At 49.4% G+C, this 20,000-nt stretch overlaps 1 protein-coding gene across 1 annotated transcript in view; it reads right to left on the bottom strand.

Annotated features, from left to right (window-relative positions):
* Nucleotides 1-20,000, bottom strand: part of arpc2 (actin related protein 2/3 complex, subunit 2) — a 30,895-nt gene that overhangs the window by 8,412 nt on the left and 2,483 nt on the right. The gene's annotated exons all lie outside the window — the stretch shown is intronic.

The following is a 20,000-nucleotide window of genomic DNA, read 5'->3' as shown; positions in this document are numbered from 1 at the left end:
CACGCGTGTGTGTAACAGCTTCAGCGGGACGCGCGACGCATCCAACCAGCGGCTGAGAGTGAGGACGTGTGAGCGAACGGAGGCGCAAACGAACAGCAGCAAGCGTCTCACACTGTCAACACAGAGACGAGTCCAAACAACGGCTGTCTGGGAGGACGGAGCCTCTCATGGGACAGCTCCAACCAGCATTCAGCCCCGGGTCACATGACCCAGCGGTAGAAGTCTTAATCAGCTGACAGGAACACAAAACCTGCGTTACGACTGTAATTCTCTGTGCGACCTCTAAGTGGTGTACGACGAGCGGTCGGAGCTCAACTACCAATGATGAACAGGAAGGAACGAAACCTTGCCATCGCTGCCAACAACTTCTGCAAAGTTTTATTAAACTTGCACAGATCAAACGACGGTGCAGCTGTGCTGCGGCTGAAGCTGAAACCACACGAGGACCTCCGTCACCGGCCCCAAGCTGCTGCTCCACCAGAGACTGCAGACGAGACCGAGATGGTTCAACCAAACGGATCACGCCAGGAGAAAAGCAGCTGAGACGTGAAACGAATGTTGATACCCAGCTGTCAGTGTGCTGCTTTTATTTTGACGTGACACATTTTACGCCTCTACAGTCACTTGTACGGTCGGCACATTCTTACAACTTCTGAACAGTCCGACTGTTTCTGATCCAAGATCAGGTGTAAATGTCTTCAAACGAGCTCTTCAAACGAACCCCAAAAAACCACTTAGAGTCTTGACTTTAAACGGCCAGGTGAGCAACACCTGGCACTCGCCGTTGAGTGGCAATCAAGGAAGCTCAACAGAAGTTATCAATGTAGACACATGCAAGCTCTGCTGTTGCCATGACCACAGCAGCAGCAACGTCATGCTATCGTTGCCGGCCGGCCGCCGCCACTGCCGCTGCTTCCTAAACAAATTAGAAAACTGCCGAGGCCTGGACCTCTAATTACATCCACCTGAAACCACATTATATACTGACTCTGCTGCATGTAATAACTAATGTACATCAAACACACACACACACACACACACACTTTCAGCTGAGAACATTTCTATTAAGAGGTTCACTCCCAGAGGAGACAGACAGAAATGTCAAGACAGAGACTCATCCTCCCTTTTCTCATCTCATTCGATCTCTCCCTCCGTTCTCCTTCCCTCCCCCACCTCCTGTGAGCCTCGGCTCTGTAAGCAGAACCGGCGAGACCAGAACCGGCGAGGCACACTAGACGGGGAGGTTTCAGGGACGTGGAACTCGACCGCCGCGGTTCTTCAGAGGAATAGCCACGACCATCCGCTCCTGCGTCTTTAGCTCTCTTTTTTTTTTCCTGATAGAAAACATCACCGTACATCAATAAAATGTTACAGAACATAAGATGAACTTCCTGGAAGATCCCCAGCACCCAGGGTACCAGAACTCAGCTTCAGCTAGAAGAACCGCCAACAGCATCACCTGAACGTTTCCCACGCTTCCTCCTGGTAGCTGGCAGAACGCAGCCTGAACCATCTGGATTACATCCTACAGGGATTATTTTAGCCACCGCTCTGATGGCTCCTCAATCAATGCTCACTTCCTGAGTTTAGTTCCCGCTGCTCCAGAACCTCTTCTCCTGCTGTTAGACCCTCATACACGTCTCTCACAATGGTCACACTTTAAAAGGGACCCGGAACTGTTGAACCTGTTGCCCTCGGGCTCACCTCTGCAGGCTGGAAGACGACAGCAGCGGCGGTGACAGGGCCTGGCGAAGTCACACTGTTTATCTCCCAACCATGAACGCCGCATCCAGCCACTAAGGCAATTAATTACTGAATTATACCCTGCTGGTGGGTGATGAATGCAAGAGGCCCTGGGGGCCTTTTTCTCATTACCAGGTACACACTGTCCAACACCGGCGAAGCAGGGAAGGCTTTTAATAACATTTAGTATTCAGATTAAACTCTTGTATGCAGCCAGAGCTCCAGCTTCCCGGGTTTGGACTCCAAAGTAGGATCAATTTCACAATCCAATTAATTCAGCCTGTGTGGAAACATGCTCACGAGGAGGAAAACAATGGGCCGTCCCATTAAGGCAGAGACAAACCTGTCTGGCGCACAAAGAGGTGGGCTGCTGCTCTAGTTAGAGTCCCGCTAAGAGGCTGCTGGAGCTGGTTAACAATTCTGGGTCTGAAAAGTTTGAGAACTCCACTCCGGAGGTATTAGCTCCCCGTGACAGTCGCGTACCGGCGGCTGCTTCCCTGCGTTTGTTCACGCTCTGCAAAAACTTCTGGCCCCACGTCAGAACCATCACTCCAGTTCCCAACACAGGCGGATTAACGCGACTCAGACGTTACGGAAAACAGAAGTATCCGAGTAACTTGGCTCAACAGTTGACCAAGAAGAGTTAATACCATAACTTGGATAAAGACACTGAAATATGGGAGTTGTGTGTGTGTGTGTGGGGGGGGGGGGGGGGGGGGGGCTCTGAGTTCGACCCTGAAACTGACCCTCGTTATTCTCAATATTGGAAACTAATCCAGAGTACGACATCGGAGTTTGACATCATAACCTGGCGCCCCGGGTCGTGACATCTGATCAAACATCTTCATTGGCAAACGTAGCGCAGATTTATGTTCCATCACTAGAATTCAGAGGACCACATGATTGACAGATCTGAGGAAAACATTTCAAAACCAGTTTGAAGAGTCTTCAGGCTTCATTCTAAAAATATTTACAAGTAGTTTTCCATGACGAGACACGATTATCTGCATGACTTAAATTAAAAATGAATCTCCTGTCACTGCAATCAGCTGCGTGGCGCTGAGTGCGTTCTAATGTGTGTCATCTGAGGGGTCAGTTCCCGCTGCGCCACGTGACCATCAACCTCCCCGCCGGCAAGGAGGCGGTCCAGGCCCGCCGAGCTGAGCCGAGCCTGGCCGGCCGGCGTGGAGGTATCACACACAGCGTGTGTGTGTGTGTGTGTGTGTGTGTGTGTGTGTGTGTGTATTGAAACGCTTCTCCTCCGTGTCAGTAACGACATGTGAGAGGAGGACTCCTGCATCAGGAGGTTAAGACGGGGCTCCCCGTCGGCTGGACGACGGTCCTCCCTCCTTCTCGGCTGAGTTCTCGTCTTGAGGAGCGCGAGTGAAATTCTCACAGATACGTCTCTTCTACACATCAGGAAACTATTCTGACACGTGAAAAACCAACATCTAGGATGAAATCTGTGACGGGCGACTCTCACGTGTATCAAGTCATACATGACGTCTAATTTTCACAACCTGTCCCCCGGATGAAGATGAGAGAGAAAATCGCTCACTCCGGCGCCCTCCTCCATCCGGCCCCGCCACTCAGCGCTTGTTTTACACTCAGCAAAGGGCTGCTGGGCGGCCGCCAGGCACATAAATTTGGCTGCGAGGACGAGCTCCCTGGCAGACAGGCGCCATTCACAGCATGAAACGGTGGACGGCTGAGAGCGGATGAACTGGAGTTGAGGGGGGAGGTGGCGTGTTGTCACGATAAACTAGAGCACCAAACTGGAGCGCATCAGAAAATCCCAGACATTTCAACCTGCGTCACTTTTACTCTTCAGGCCTGAATTATTTATTCTAATTTAATCCACAAAAACTTGGATTTGGGACACTTGAGGTGCGGTGGTGAACTGGCTGCCTCCTCCTGCATTCTGGAGGAAAACAAAACCAAAAAACAGCCTTTGTTGCCATGCAAGAGGCAAAAAAACAAAACTATCAGCAAATCTGGGCGACAAAACGCTTCGTTGAAGTGATGTGAGGGGGTCTGGCCTGCTGGAGTCCCGGCGGTGCCTTCAAAGAACACGCGATACTTTAGTCGTCTCCTGCTCCTGTCTTACCTTCCAGTGACCTTGGAACTCTGGTGCTGAAATTCAGGAAAAATATCCTGCCTGCACACCCAAGTTCTGCTTCAAATCCGCTAAATGTCACATGATGTCATACGTGTGGCATCACTTTGCCACTTTGGCGTGAACAGATCCTTCAGCCTCTCGTCAGTTTCCGTCTATCTGGAGCTGTTCAGATGTTTAACTCAGGATCAAAGTGTTGCTCTGACACATTTGTGCTGCCGGCGGGGTTCAAAATCAAATAAACTCCCCTGCTGCTCGTCTGCCTCCTCCTCAAATTTCCTTGATCACTCGTCTTTTTTTATCTCCGCCTCCTCGTCAGAGCTCATCGCCAAGGTTCCATCCAGCTCCCGAACATCCCCCGAGGGCTTGTGTCCTTGTGCGCCAGCGGAAAACGTAGCAAAAAATGAACAATCTCGATCACAGCAGGTGTGTGTTGTGACTCGTATACCCTGCAGACACAACGCAGCGTGCAGCCATTGCTTCTCCCCGTCCCCAAACAAGCACCGCCAAGTTCAAACTGGGAGGTTACCCACTTGAACAAAGACCCTCCCCTCCTGGGACAACAACCATATTAACAACTCCCCTTCCAGGCTTTGCCAGAACCTGACACGCAGAAACAATACGCACCCGTGTGACACGGCTGGACTCCAGCGCAGCCGGTTTTTATGAGGTGAAATTGCTTTCAAAGTCAATCGTCAAGTCAAATCCAAGTAAAATGAGGCGCCTGCGGCGGGGAGGATGTGCTGACCCGGCTCAACCCGGAACGCTAATGCCACTGGAGCACAACAGCAATATAAATAAATTAGAGTGGATGCATCTCACACGGCATGGCTGTGACGGCTGGGATCTGCTGCTGGCGGAGGGTCGCTGGTTGAATAATTACATCCCATTTACTGCGGTGTGACTTGCAGCTCAGACAAAAGAATTAAAGAACAAATGTGGGCGACTCGATGAGTTATGGTTTAATCCGGTTGAGTCTCCGATCAGCTGCTCTTTCACAGTCTGCCAGCAGGGGGCTGCGCCCTCATCTTCACCCTCCCTAAAGGCGTGTTTCCAGCAGTTCACCTGCAGGGGGCGCGAGGTTTGTTTTTTTCAGCTCTCGGGGGGAAAAACAACTTTTCATTGATAAAAGACGTTAAATGTTTAGCTAGCGGGTCCGGCAGTACGTCCACCAGGATACAGCTGCTCGCCTCCAGCCGCCGCAGCCACTGAAGAAGACGCATCGTACCACCCAACACAATCCCAGAGAGGCTCTGACTGCATCAGAAGTGCTCCTGACGCCATTACAGGTACCTGCAGATTTACTACCCAGTATTTCACAAACCAAGAGGATCCAAACTGACACCAGATCAGTTTCGGTGTATGTGAATAAAGGTGTGGATCTATCTCCATGTCTGCGACTCTCGCGGCTGCTGTTCCTGATGTTCCTTCTCTCTTTCATGAAGAACAGTTGTCACACACAGTCTCATAATTCATGAATCCCGTGCGAGCCAGCGGGCAGACGGCCCCAGATGTTGGAATAACAGGAAAGTGGGTCAGGTGTCTGGCTGGCGCTCGCCAACCACACGGTTAAGCAGCGAGCGTTTCAACCTCAGACCACGGATGAGGATCATCTGTCAAAGCTTTTTACGCTTGAATCAATTTATCAGCATGCAAACAGGTCACGTGACCACCATCGGTTCTACCTGAGGGTAAACCTAAAGCCCGGTTCCACTGGCTGCATCGTCTGCTTCGGTAAAGGTCAAGAGGTCACCAGCAGGCTATGTTGTAAATGACTGGCTGTCAATACATCAATCCTGGTGCAGGCGAGGTTACGTGGCGTGGACCTTCACAGCTCGGTGATGTCACACAGACCCATTCATCTGAAATATCACCCATCCATCATTCTGCAGATCAGCCTCGCCCCCCCCACCCCCACCCCCACCCCCACCCGCCACCACAGACTGGTCTGATCAAATGTGACAGAACAGTCCTCCAGCCAACAGTGCATCATCATGGCTGTTTACAACCTCCCATCCTCATCATAAATCGACCATAAACCATCCGCTCGTCAATCATGTCTGGATCGTTTCACAAATCAGGCGCCACGCCCCCGTCAAATTAAAGCTCCTTATTGGGGGTGGTGACAATTATCACCGCCACGCTGAAGCCTCGTCTGGTCTCTGCTCACTCGTAAAACCCAATTACACCACAGCTTTATGAAGGAAAACATTTATTAATGCCGCTACGAGGCTTGAGAGCGCGTCCGCGGCTTCACGGTTAGTCTTCCAGCCGTGGCGCCCGAGTCGCCCTGCACAGTACCGGCGTGTCCCGGTCCAGATGCAGGACGGTTAAGAACAATACGAGGAAGCGTTTGATAACTCCGGGACATTGTCAGGGGAGCAATAATTCACGGCTGCACCTCGATGATGAGCAGACTTTACAGCAACCTGCAATAAAACCAGGTCCATACAGCAGCTGAACATGGGACTTAGATCTGCCCCCCCGACTGGAGGAGTCCTGCTACCAGAGGCTCTCCTGAGGCGGACCCTGAACCGGAACTCTCGGTTTTACTCAACCAAACCAAAACAACCAAAAAGTGTATTTTGTGTTTCAAGGACTCACGAGTCGGAGTCCTGAGCTCACAAAGATCTTTTTTTCCGTCTTGCATCGCTTCTGAGTGACTCCAGAATGCAGGAAGATCCAGCCACGTATGTTTAGCTTGAAGCTAACAGAGACTGACTGCTAACAACAACAAAGCTGTCCAACAACGTCTGTTCACCACCTCCCCAGGTTGCCCGCTGCAGTCCAGGTCTTCTTAACCCAGACGTAGGACCAGTAATCCAACGCTTTGATCTGAAAAAATAAAAGACTCAACACGGTTTGGGGTTGCGGGGGTTAATTTATATTCTAGGATTCCAGTTTTTCCAAATGGGAGCATCAAGGCGTTTCTCTGGGCGACAAAAGTAATTGATCAACTAGGAAAAGAAGCCACAGATGAATTGATTTATAGCAGCGCCGCTGGAGTGATTCATCACCGCCGAGAGGGCCGACCAACTCTCCAGCTGATAAAGGAGCATAAATCCCGCTCATCTGAGCTGTAGAGGTTGTTCACCTTCCTCCAAGCTGAGCAGAGTCGGCCGGACGCCATTCCACTCCCCTGAGCAGGAAGTCACGTCCGTGTTTTATGTGTTTACGGTGGAGATATCAAGCCGCCGCTCGTCCATCAGCGTCATGTACTGAGTGAAGCCGCCGCTGTTCATCTCAGATTTCTTTCTTCTCTTTGACTTAATGGATGGTGAAAGCGAGGTAAATGATCTTCGCCTGACACATGAGGATGCATTCGCCTTTGCCATCCGTCACCTGTACAATCCCCACAGCGGCAGCATCCATCACGGGGGCAGACACCCACAAAACAACGGGAACGCCGGGGAGGCGCTGATTGATTCCACTTGGATCCTCTTCAGGAAGAGAAGAACTAAGTGGAGCCGGATGCTCCAGGTCCACAGACACCCCCCCCCCCACACACACACACACACACCCAACGAATTGTGTTCAGTAAGCAACTTTAGATGGAGGAGCGAAGCAAATGGCGCGTCAGCAACTCAAACTGTGGGTGTTGGAGGGAGGACTGAAGCGCGCCTGCTGACGCGAGCGGCTCCCCTCATCCACTCGTCCTCCTGTTTCCAGCTTTTTGTGGCTGGATTTTTAACAAACGAATTCAAGAAACTTGTCTTTCCAACCCCTCCTCCGGCCAGACTGGAGGACCTGACAGGAAGTCAGTCGCCCCCCCTTTTCGCCTCGCCCCCATGAGTGGAGGGCGGAGGTTCCTCACGAGATCAGACCCGTCCTGGCGTTTGATCAAATGGAACAAACAGATTCCGCTCGAAATTTGTTTCAAGAGGGTCGTTTTCCTGCTGAAGTGGTGACAAACAAAGGTTCTCCAACTCATTAGAACCTGAGCGCAGGATTTGTGACATCACCGCAAGCTTTGAAGCTAATCTTGGTCCAGCAAACACTGAAAATGACCTTTTCTGATGTAGGAGACGGCAGAAACGCCATTTAACATTTGTGAAAACAGGAGAGGGGCTGATGTTATCTTAGCTGCTAACAGCACGTTAGCAACAGCATCCCTTCCAAGTCAGAACTTTTCAAAGTAAGAGTCTTTTTTTTAATCTGGAGGGGGATTCAGATCAGATGTTCCAAATGCTACAGCAAAATAAAGCCTGGCTGCACGAGCTCCGCCCTCAGTAAACACCTCTGATGCTGTATCACCATCTCCAGACCCCGAGATGTTGTTGATGGCTCGGGCTCACATTTGTTCACTTTTACTACATCAACTCCAAAATCACGGGTGCTGATGTGAGGCCACGCAGCAGATTCAGTTCTGATGAGCTGATCAGAATAAGACTGACGTAAGGACAGGAGAAATTCCTGCTTTGTCACGGTTTGGTTTTTTCCCCACAAGACTGCCAGCAGACCAGTCCCTGTTCCGTGAACCAGCTCATATTCCTGTCTTTAGATCGCGGGTCAGGACTCACAGGCTCTTTGGTGACCCGACCGACCAGCTGCATGCACGGGCCCAGACGGCTCCTGCTGATGGGGAATGTTAGAAAGGTGCAGGGATGCGCTGCAGGGGAGTGCTGCGTGGGTGCGAGCCCACACGCTGCCAGCAGGGGGCCGTCATTTCTCCATCACGTCACCGTCACTCTGGAATTGGGGGGTGAACCAACGGCTCTTTCGTGGTTCTCCTCTGGCCGAGCTGAGGGGGCGGAGTGTTGTTGCAGTGTCGTGTCACTTCCTGTTGTGGTGTGCTCTGTCTGTGCTGGACCTGTTCACTTCCTCCTTGTCTTCTCACGGAGAGGAACTCGTGCTGCACATCATGATTTCGAAATTAAACCCCACATCACCACAGGAAGTGAATGTTTTCTTCCTTCTCTTCTGGCTTCAACGCCGCCGTCTTGTTGCAAATAGAAATGTGACAGTTGTGACTCCCTTCTGTCCACCTCCACTGGGAGCGCCGGATGCTTGAGGAAAAAAAATGGAATCAATACGGTAAAACTCCTGACAAATTACCCAGGATCCCGTAAAGAGCGCTCTCCCCCAACAGATGGGGACCAATTAGCCACCTGACTCCCAGAAAGCACTTGGGCAGCCGCGTGGAGCAGAGATGCAGAGGGAGCGGAGGAGGCAGACCTGCCAACGTCTTGGGAGAGGAAGAATTAATGAAGGAGACAGCAGGGAGGCAGTTTTTGGGAATGAAAGGAGAATAAAGTGGGAGACGATGACTGGAGGGATCGGACTTAGGGGTCCTCGGAGAGGACGAGTCGTCCTGCGGGCGGCGAATCCTTCCATCAGCTGACATCAACATCAGCTTGACACATTCAGTTTCTCCCTCACATGAAACCGCTGATCTGCTTAATGAACATCTTGTCATATTTATTCAAGTGATGAGACCAGAGGCTGGAGGAGGGGCCACGCTGACAAGTCTCAGGGTGGCGCTCCAATCCACGCCGTCTCACAATCACACAGCTTCCAATACATTAAACCCCCAAAACACGAAAAACTGGAAATACCACGTGTCACAGTGACCCTTGACCTTTGAGCAACATTTTACTTGTCTGGTCATCCTTGAGTCCTGGGGATATTTTATCAGTGAAAAACGGCGAGTAGGGATTGAGAGCTGGCGGCATCACCGAGCCTCCAGCTGCTGCTGACCCGGTCAGCTTCACCATCACCTACTTCCACCCCCTCATCTCCCGCTATTTCCTTCCCAACTACTCCTGCACCTAACCAGCATCGGCACGCGGCTTCCTGGCTACGCCAGCACGCTAATCCCCACTTACGCAAATGCACACGTTTTCAAATTTTAGACATAAATTCACTGCCGCGTGTCGGTGGAGATCACGCTAGTTTGAAAACTCTATTGATGAATGAAGCCATATCAGAGTGGGTGGAGCTTAAATCTCAGAGTAAATCTCTTGAGTTTGTTTCTGACATTTAAGCGAGGCTACGTGCGGGAAACACGGTCTTGACACGCAAAACTCAGAGGTGAGAGCAAAACCTGCAATCAGCTCGGCAAACGTCTGCTTTCACCTGACAGAATAAACCAGCTTCCTTTCCAGAGGCCAAACTGGAGGCAGCCGAACGCGTCCGTCCAGACGAAGAGGACCAGGTGAGATGTCATTCAAGTTAAACTCTGAAAGGGCAGCTTCAGACGAGTCTGAAGCTGTGAAGAGCTGCAAACTCAAAGGCAATGTTTACCTTCATTCCCTCTGACTGCTCACAGGAGGCATCAGGCAGCCGTTAGATAAAGCCGAGTAAATATTGGGGAGTGTAGGTGATACGAGGCGACACGTTCCCCAGGACATTTCTTCACACTGGCTGCTCCGGCTGATTTCAAAGCTCTGCATAATCTAGAGCTCGGAATTCTTCTTCAGACGGAAAGAAGACAGGATGGGGATTTTTGGTGTTGTGTGAGACTGAACCGATTCTGCTCCTGATGTATTTGACAAGAACAGAACTCTAGGTGGCGTTAAAGAGCGCACACTTCCTGTGGGTGGTGTTGCCGTGGACACAACGCTGTGTGTGGCGCTAAGACGTACATTCAGCCTGCAGATGTCATACGGCATGCAACATGGCCACATCCGCACCACGGTAACCTCTCAGTCTTCAGTTACCCGCCAACAAGTTTTGAAGGAGGTTCTGATGAACCCACCAGGACGACAACATCAAGATGTAAAACAGGTACTTCCTTTTGCCAACAGGTGGCGCTACAACTCAGCTGCCTTTATTTCCATACCAGCAACAATAACTAAACCATTGGTACGATGCAAACTTGACACCGTCCGATTGTCAGTTTTCCAACCACAGGAAACGGGAACCTTCAGAGGAACTCTCTCAGTTCAGACGGCGAGTCTCGATTCAGTCCCAGGGTTTCGAGATTTTCCCTCACAAAAGTCCCAATTTTTCTATAACAATCCCATGGAGGTGCTACCTTCCTGCTGGACTACAAATATAAATGGAAGCGATTCACAGTTTTAGTCACTCGAGAGTCCAGTGGTGACAAGAACCCAGCTCCGTCTGGATCAGCACAAACACACTGAGAGCGCAGTCACATCCGTCACGGTCCACCAGTGCAGAGAGCAAGCGGGCTCATTGTGGCCACCCGCCCTCGCCGCCAAAATCTCCAACCTGGCAGGCCGACAGGTTTCTGCAACCGAGTTCAATAAACAAGCGGCTTATCAGTCAATGTTGTTTAGAGGAGGCAACATCAGCAAGCAGCGTTCCTGCACCAGGTGGAACTGAAGAACCTGAGCGGGGGGGCAGTCTGGCTGGATGCCTGCAGTACTCTGAGTACAGTTCATTACTTCATCCCATGACAGACACTGACGATCCCTCGCACTCGTTCACTTTACTGGTGTGACGGTGGGAGCAGTGTGGCAGCATCACCTTTCACCACTAGGTGTCACACTGGACACACCAGCTTCTCCTGGGGGGGAACATAACAGGAAGTTTCACACCTACAACAGGAAGTGTCACCTCCACACCTGGTTCTTCCGCACAGTCAATCAATGAATGCCTTCACACGTCGTCCCGCGGCAACATGGAAACGCAACAGCGTTTAAATTAACACGTTACAAACGGTCCAGGCGTCCCTTTCCCCAGACGTGGATTCAGTCCTCTGCCCCCCCCCCCCCACTGTTAGGCACATCAGCAACATGGAAGACGCTGCATAACGTTTGTGAACGAGACTGAATGAGAACGCAGCCACTCCAGTCCACCGGGTGGCAGTGTAGTACGTCTAAGCTGGTCTGCTGCTGTCCCAGAAATTATTAAACAAAATGGCCGCCTCCTGAGGTTGATGTGGCCTAAATGTCTGTCGCCTCGTCCGTCCAGACAGGTGTTCAGAATCGCCCGCGCTGACTTACTGACGCGCAAACTGAGGTTCACGTTTTGTTTGTGTTGACCAGGAACTTCGGCCTTTTTTTAAAAGTTTTGTGTGAATGTTTTCTTTCACCACACAGAAGGAGGGAGGTTCTCCTGCAGCTCTACTTTTTAGCCCGGGGCCCTGAACCAGTTTTCTGGCCGGTGTCCCCCGAGCTCAGAGGGACGTCTGCAAATACCTTTTGTCAAACTGGCACAACAATTCAAGCAGCGTCCAGTCAACGGCAGCGCGAGGAGAGCCCTGGGGCTCAGAACTCTGCGTCGCTTCAGAGAAGAAGAGAGTTTCCGGAGCGTGATGTTAGCATCATCTTGATCAAGTCATCGTTACTGAGGCAGAAGAAACCAGCAGGGAACCAGACTGGCACACACTCTCACTCACTAATCCTGCAGGCAATGAAGGCAGAATCAAGAGAATGAAGAGTTTAAGTTTACCCAAAGGTTGGATGAAGTCCAGCAAGGAGCAACGACAGGAACAGGGAGGATTTCAACATTACTGCAGGACGAGAGAGGAGGGGGGGGCGCATCAGGAGTCTCCCCGCAGAGACAGAACCTCCTCATCTGACCCACTTCCATCTCTCTGACTACAGCGGAGCGGCACATCAGGCGGCTCCTGCAGCCCAGCATCTGCAACACACTGACATGAGCCTCTCCAGAGGTGCAGCTTCCTGTGTCACACTGAAGTCAGATGGCAGGAGAGAGAGTGTGTGTGTGTGTGTGTGTGAGAGAGAGAGAGGGAGGGAGAGAGAGAGAGCGCGCGCTCATGGGTCAGATGTGTTCTTTACAATGCAGGAGAGAGAGAGAGATAAAAAAAAGTTTATTTGCTACTTGTGAACTCCACCCTATCAGGCTAACAAAGGCCGGTGATGACATTAACGCCGCGGGCGCTCAGCTGAGTGCGCAGGAACCCGCACACAAAGAGAGCGGAACGCGCGAGGACGCGGCGGGAGAAGTTGGCTCCCGTGCAGAGAATAAACCGATCAGGGTTTGAGGCGCGAGGCGCGGGATGCTGCTCAGCACAAAGCGACCCCCCCCCCCCCCCCCCCCCCACACACACACACACACACACAGGCAGACTCCCCTGAATTCTGGACCAAAGAGAAGCGCCTCACCTCCTGCGCGTTCCTCCGTCTGTCCGCTCCTCCGTGCATTTAACGGGAGCAGCAGCAGCGATTGCGACACCCGCGAGTGAGAGTGTGTTTGTGTGCGTGTGAGAGAGAGTGTATGTGAATGTGTGCGCTCCTCGGTGGGCGGCGGCGTGGCGGCTGCTGCTCTCCGCTGTTGTCTTCCTCCTCCTCCTCCTTGTCGTCTTCAGAACAGCCACAACCCCGTAGACCCGCCACTCTCCCGGACGCCCGCGCCCCACTGGCTGCCTCTCCCCGGAGCGGGAACGCCCCCCTCCCTCCCACCCCTCTCTCTCTCACCCTGGGACATGCAGCACACGCATGTTCCGGTAGTGTCACCGCGGGTCGAGGCGGCCAGGGAGGGAAGGAGCCTGCCGACCAGGACTCGAACATCTGGATCAGTCACGTGACGTCACATACGAGCGATATCTGGGATGAATGTCGCCCAGCCTGAGTTTAGAGGAGGGAGAACTGCTCACCTCCAGCAGGCCCGCCAAGCTGAGGGATGGAGATGCTGATGGCAACTCAGCCACCGTCCAAGCCTTCCTCTTCTTCTCCTCCACATGGTTTTAGTCCTCCAGCGGAGGTCTGGAGCGGTAACCCTCTCACATCAGAGAGAAGTCTCACCGCCGATCAATGATGATCGGTCAATAACCAGGACGTCAAACATGTCCGCTGGTTAACTCGTGGCCACAAGATACAAAAGTTCCAGCGCTTTCATTTGTATCGACTAAATGGAACTTCAGTGCTTCACTTCTGTAGCCTTGAGACATAACTTGTTCCCACCAGATTTTACTTGTTCCCACAAATTAACCAAACCCTGCATCCCTGTTTGGTCCCGGGGGAGAGGAATAAAAGTGACCCGTGTCCTCATGTTGTTGTCGTCTTTGACGTCATACTAGGCTGCTTCTTCCCTCCGAATTTCAACACCGTCTCACAAAAACAGAACACAAATTTGATTTTGTGAATGTCGTTATCTTTAATTTCATTTGCAAATAAAGTTTAATTGAATTTCATAATGACCAGCCGCTCCCTTTGGCTCTCTCTCTCGTTTTGTTGGCCCTCATCGCCCCCCCCCCCCCCCCCCATCCTGTGACACATTATCAGTGTTTCCTGAGCTTGACCCTGTCTGAACAGGTCAGATCCACCATGACCTTCGCAGCTATCAGCCATTTTTAATTCAACATCCTTGAAAACAAAGGCCCAACCAAATGGAGGCGAGTGAGAGGAAGCTGTAAACTTCCTGACGCCAGGAACACAAACTAGGCTTCAGATGGACGTTCATCAATGATCACCAGCCCTAACAGCTGGGCTGCTGCCTCATAATTTAAAGGAAAACAACAGCGTTTGTGCGTTGCTTGGCGCGAGCCCGCACGCCTGACCAATCTGAATGGTATGCAGGGTGTTTCTTGCCAAGAGCAGCAGTGGGATCCATAATAACTCCCCAGCACGCCACCTCACGGCCTCTTGGTCACCCCGCCTCTTTAAACCATTTGTTTTCAGAGCGTCGGCCTTCCACGCCTCCTTTTCTCTGGAGTAACCTTCCACTGGCGTGTTAAAGAAGCATGTCCTCTCAACAACAAGCAGGGTTTTTGTTTTTGTTTTTGAAACTCCCATTCCATTTTTATTCTCTGAGGCTTCATTTTTCACACACGCCTACAGAAACATGGCGATCGTAGCGAGAGACGCAGGGAACTCAGACATGTCTCTGGGCAGCAGATAGGAACTCTTTATTGACATGTTTCACAAAATACAGACAAAAAAACAAGGAATCAACATACGGCATTTATCAAAGTGCCAAAAGTGTTAGTAGTACTTTAAAAGTACCCATAGACATTTATTTTACTGTTCACATCAGTACACAAGGCGATCTTAAAGTACCGCAGCCTGCAGCCGACAGAAACATTTTGCCTGAATTATTTTCATGTGACTTTTTGTCACAGCTGAGTCAGTAAAAACTTCCCACTTTCGCTGAGGAGCACAAAACTTGTTTTAGAATCTGTTTAGTTGGAACTCTCTCATTGTCCATCGCCCCAGAATCAGACAAGACTGAGGCCAGGCTAGTTAGCTTAGCACAGTGGCTGGTAGTGGATGGGAAGTGTTAGCATCAGCTAGCTCAGGTCCAGGATGCTGTGTGTCCAGCAGGAATCCTTCTCCTCCTCATGATCAGTAGCAGCAGTCGCTCTCCTGGTCCTCAATAAACCCTCGTTATATTGATGCAGAGAAAGATGGAGCTATGCTAACACTTACCACCCACTACCATTCATTGTGCTAAGCTAACTAGCGGTGTGTTCAGCTACCAAATGCAGCAGCAGGGTCTCTATCTTTTTTTTATGAAGTGTATTATTTTACATTTTATATCCAGACACAGGAACTAATAATTGTGTTTTTCATTCCAGTCTTGAGTGAGACGCCACAAGGTCAGCAACCACCAAAAGGCTGTCGCTAGCATGCAGCCAACTGACTTTAGCACCAACAGTTGCCTTTAACATTGTATTTTGCTGTTTATTTATTGAGTGTACATGCCAGAATGTTGTTGTATCATGGTGTTCCCTTCTTTACCTTTGATGAACATGATTGTTCCATATAAGTTATTGCACACACATACATACCGGTACATGCACACATGATCTTGGACTAAGTTTAGCCCAAGTGATTTCTGAAGACGGCTATTTTTTGCGGTGTAGCTCTCTAAAGACGTGTCTCCCTCTGTAGCAAGTCAAGTTAGGACAGGTTTACCTTATTTGGTCCGGTTGTAACTCCGCTGTCAACAGAGCCCAGCTGCTTTTCCTCTTGAGGTGTTACCATGAAAACATGAAACATTAAAATCTGCTGTTTCATATAACAGAGAGGACAAACGCGGCGTGCCGCTCTGAGGAGACAGGTCAGAGGTCATTCTCTGCTGAGCGGCCAGATCGTACCTCAGAGTGTATTACAGCAGTATTATGAAGCTCCCCCCGTCATTGGAGAAGCTCTGATTGGCTCTAAAATGATTTCACCGCAGTCAGGCTGGACGTGATAATGAAATGTGCCGACTAATTAAAAGTAGAGGCGATTTGCAGCACTACGTATTCAGGGATGTCTCGCAGTTTGGATTTAAATTATTAACAGGAACCCCGAGGATGCGTTTAACAAGATGCTATATTTGTCTGTGTGTGCGTGCAAATGTGTGAATATCCGAGGAGGCACCTGGGTTACCATCTCAGCCCCGCCGGAGCTCACGGACACTATCGCTAAGCAGTGTTTGATATATTTGCTTTAATTATGGAGCATAATGAGTTTAATTTTTGATGCATCAAGACTCTGAAATGGCGAGCCACCCCTGGAGCCCGTTAATGTCTCATCCAGCTCCAGGCTCCAGGGCAGTCTGGGGAATCTTATACACTATTGAGTTAATGAAAATAGATAGGCCTCTGAAATGCTAATGTTGACTTGTGGTGTCTAAATTTGGCTGCCGCCCATGAGACCTGCCGAGTGCAGTAGCTAACTGGTTCAATTACACTTGTATGTTGTGTGTGTGTGAGTGTGAATTACTTTTGTGTTTTATTGGACAATCAATCGAAAAAGGCAGAAATTTAAAAAATAATTTGATCGCAAAACTGAACAGCACAACCAAAAGATGTTTGATGACAATATTAAAATGTGTTCAGGTGAATACAACAGAACTTCTGTTTGGATTTAGAAACTGCAGTCTCACCGGTGGGACTCGGACATAAACGACGCCTTGAAATATCACATTGCGGTTGTACGCCATCGTGAATGTGACGGTGACCTTTTAACACCCAAATCCTGAAAATTCATCCTAGAGTCCCAATGGATATTTGTGGCAAAATTGTATACGTTCCCTCCAGGGGTCAATAAAGCTAACCGTTAGCTTACCGTTAGCTCAGATAAATTGAGTACATTCTTTTTCTCTCTCAGACAAATTGCTCTGCTAAAGCTGCCATTTGCGTGTCTGAGATTAATCGTAGAGAAGAAAATAATTCACAGATGGAGTGGTGAAGCTTACCTCTGTCACCATTTCTCACCCTTTGTTTGAAAAAAATTATAGGAGCTTTGCTCTCTTTTGACATCCATATTTTGCTGCGTCTGCCTGCGTCCAGCCGAGCCAATTAATTAAAGGAACCACACGCACCGCTCAAGCAGCCTGTCAGGCCTGCCAGTCATCAGCGCGGCATGACAAAGATCTGACCAGCGCCGTCTTAGTTGGCATTCGGAGGACACGCGCCCGCCCTCACTGTAGGCAAAATAAACACAACACCCGTCAGTCCTCAGCTGCCTTGATCAATAACCCAACAGCAGCACAGCTGACAGGCAGCTCCGGCGGCATTTTCACCTCTGTGCTGCTTTTCTCACTCTACAGTTACACAATTAAAATAGAGAAGCTGCTACAAACAATTACGCATTTCTTTAGAGGGAAAATGTTTTTTCCTCGTGGAAAGTTTGAGGTTTGCTGGAAGCAACTGGGGGGGGGGGGGGGGGGGGGGGGGGGGGGGGGGGGGGGGGGGGGGGGGGGGGGGGCAGGATCAGTTCTGCTTCGTCGCCTACATTTCCCCCAATTTGTTTGGATATTTAAACCAGCTGCCACCTTGTCATATAACAGTCCTGAACCAGCTGAGTTCCGCTCGGTTCTCGCTGGGTCAAAAGATCAGAGTAGTAATGATTTAGTGACTAACGGACAGGAGAGGAACCAGTGAAGCAGCAGCATTCTGGATCAGGAGACGCTGCCTGACGGATGTCTCTGACCAGCCACCCACCCAGGATCGTTTGGATATTTCAATAAGATCTTTACCAGTAACAACGTGTTGGGCCTAATACTCTTTCATGACCACATTTACCAAAACTAACCACCACCCATCGTGTCCGAGTCTTGTTGTATTAATGTACATTTTTAATTTTGTGTATTCATCACACAAATGTAAAAATGTATTAAGAACACAATGAATAATGAAGTTGTGACCACTGTGAACAGTCCAGCCAGCTTCAGGTAAAAAATGCATAATGAAAAACAACCAGAAGACCATTTTGTGAACATTTACCTGTGCCAAGGTGCGAAGTAAGCAGGGGAGTAACTGGAAATATTTGCCACCGCTGTTGTGGCTACCTTCTCTTCTGTTGCTGCCGTGAAACAGAGAAGTTGCTGTAAGCTTTACACAGCCACACACAAACGATTAAAGAACTGGATTAATTTGGTTTGCTAACAGTTGGAAAGTCAAAAAGAGCTGCATGATTGAGTAATTTATCCACATTCTGGATGGATGAATGATCCGTTAGCAGGGGGCTACTTAGCCCTCTGCTAACGGATCATTCATTCAGCGCTATCGGCTAAAATTCCTCCCTTGCTTCGTGATTTTATAGGAAAGTATTTGGCAGAGAAATAGCACTCTTACAAGATGCTTACTTTGTTTACACCAATAGCACTTAATAAAATATATTATGGATTTATTCGCAGTTATCAGTTTAAGTTTTTGTTGAGACTGGGTGTCAAGCAAGAAGGTTAATAAATTCTTTAACATGTATCCATTAACAGTTCACTTTATTTTTCACGGCTCTGCTCTCTGGAATGAATACCACATGTTGTCAAGGTCGATAAAGTATATTTTGATGTGGTGTGGTTTAAAATTGTAAAGGGCAATTTAATAGAAAATATGGATCTAATTTAGCTTCAGATCCGTCATGGAATAAATTTTTGTTTCGTTTTAACAGCCTTGCTGTATCTTTGGGGTTTTTTTAATTGGTGGTTTTGCACCCACAAGAGTCTTGTCATTGTTTTTGTTTCGTATGGTAACCACATGACTTTCACATCATTGCTATTTTTTTGGATAACGTGGCATGTGAGCGGTGCTACACTGTAAGGAAGAAGTTTCACACAATGTGGCATTTGTTTTTCACCTCTATCATATCAGAAAGGGATGTGGATGAGATGTTCTTTGCTTCAGTATTGATAAAATATATCTAGAGGAAAAAGAAACTGTTTCTGTGAGTCGGCGTTGAAGCTCGGTGTCATTCGTGCAGGATTAACACACCTACAGTAATATTGCGTAACGGCTCGTGTTGCTGCATCTGCTCTCCGTAGGTTTTTCCTGCCTGTTTGTTTGTGAGCGGCGTGGATGCGGCCTGATTCTCCACTCCAAACTGTAGTTTGAATCATTGCCTGTCAGCTGCTCGTCACCTTGACAGTATTTGAACTGCAGCGTCTCACCTCGCCAGATGGTCCACAAGCCTGCAGCATCGAAGTGTTTGTTACTGTTAATGGACCATAAAGAATATTTACATCCTCACTTATTATTACCACCCAACAGAGCTCCTGACAATAAATATTCGGGCGTCTTGGCCAAGTCTGTTAGTGTCCCGTAGACACTGTCCTCTCTCTAAGAATTATTACTAACATTCAACAAAACCTGGGCCCTTTGATTATGTATGAAGCTGTAACGAGATGATTGAAAGAAATATGGTAGAAAAGAAAAAGTAAAATGAAGTTTGACGCGATTGTTTTGCGTCTGAAAAACTAGGTAGCGCTGGAGAAGCCGCTCTCATGACACATGATGTAGCTGTACATCAAATGAAGACTGCACTGATCAATTAGGCTTACTTCCTGTAACCACTAGGGGGCATTATGACCAGATTCAGTGTGTAGATTCTTCAGGCTGCGACTTGCCATGAAGATGATCACTGCCTGTTGGACTACGAACATACCTCATCCCTGAATGCTAACCTTCTGTTAGACTACGGAATTTACTCATCCTTGCCATGCTAACTCCCTGTTGGAACTACAAAATGATCTCCTCCCTGCCATGCTAACTCCTGTGGGACTACAAAAACACCTGTTACTGTAGGTGTCAAACAGGCTGGCTGCCAATCGCAGTGAATAAATATTTGTGTCACGCTGACCTCTTTGTTCCCCTTTGTTTGCACACACACGTCCCGTCAATCGCAGGGCGAAGATGGACGGGTGAGGTTGCCTTCTCATCCTTGTCTCAGATAAAAGACAAGAACACGCGCATTCCTGGGAAATTAGGTCACCCGTAGCAATGGGACGAGGCTGAGATGAAAGCCAGCACATTTAAAAAAAAAAATTTTTTACATCAAGAAAA

The sequence above is a fragment of the Aulostomus chinensis genome, chromosome 1, assembly GCF_037954235.1.
Source record: "Aulostomus chinensis isolate RoL2024-O1b breed Wild chromosome 1, RoL_Achi_v1.0, whole genome shotgun sequence".
Taxonomy (NCBI): Eukaryota; Metazoa; Chordata; class Actinopteri; order Syngnathiformes; family Aulostomidae; genus Aulostomus; species Aulostomus chinensis.
This window is presented reverse-complemented; position numbering and strand designations above follow the sequence as displayed.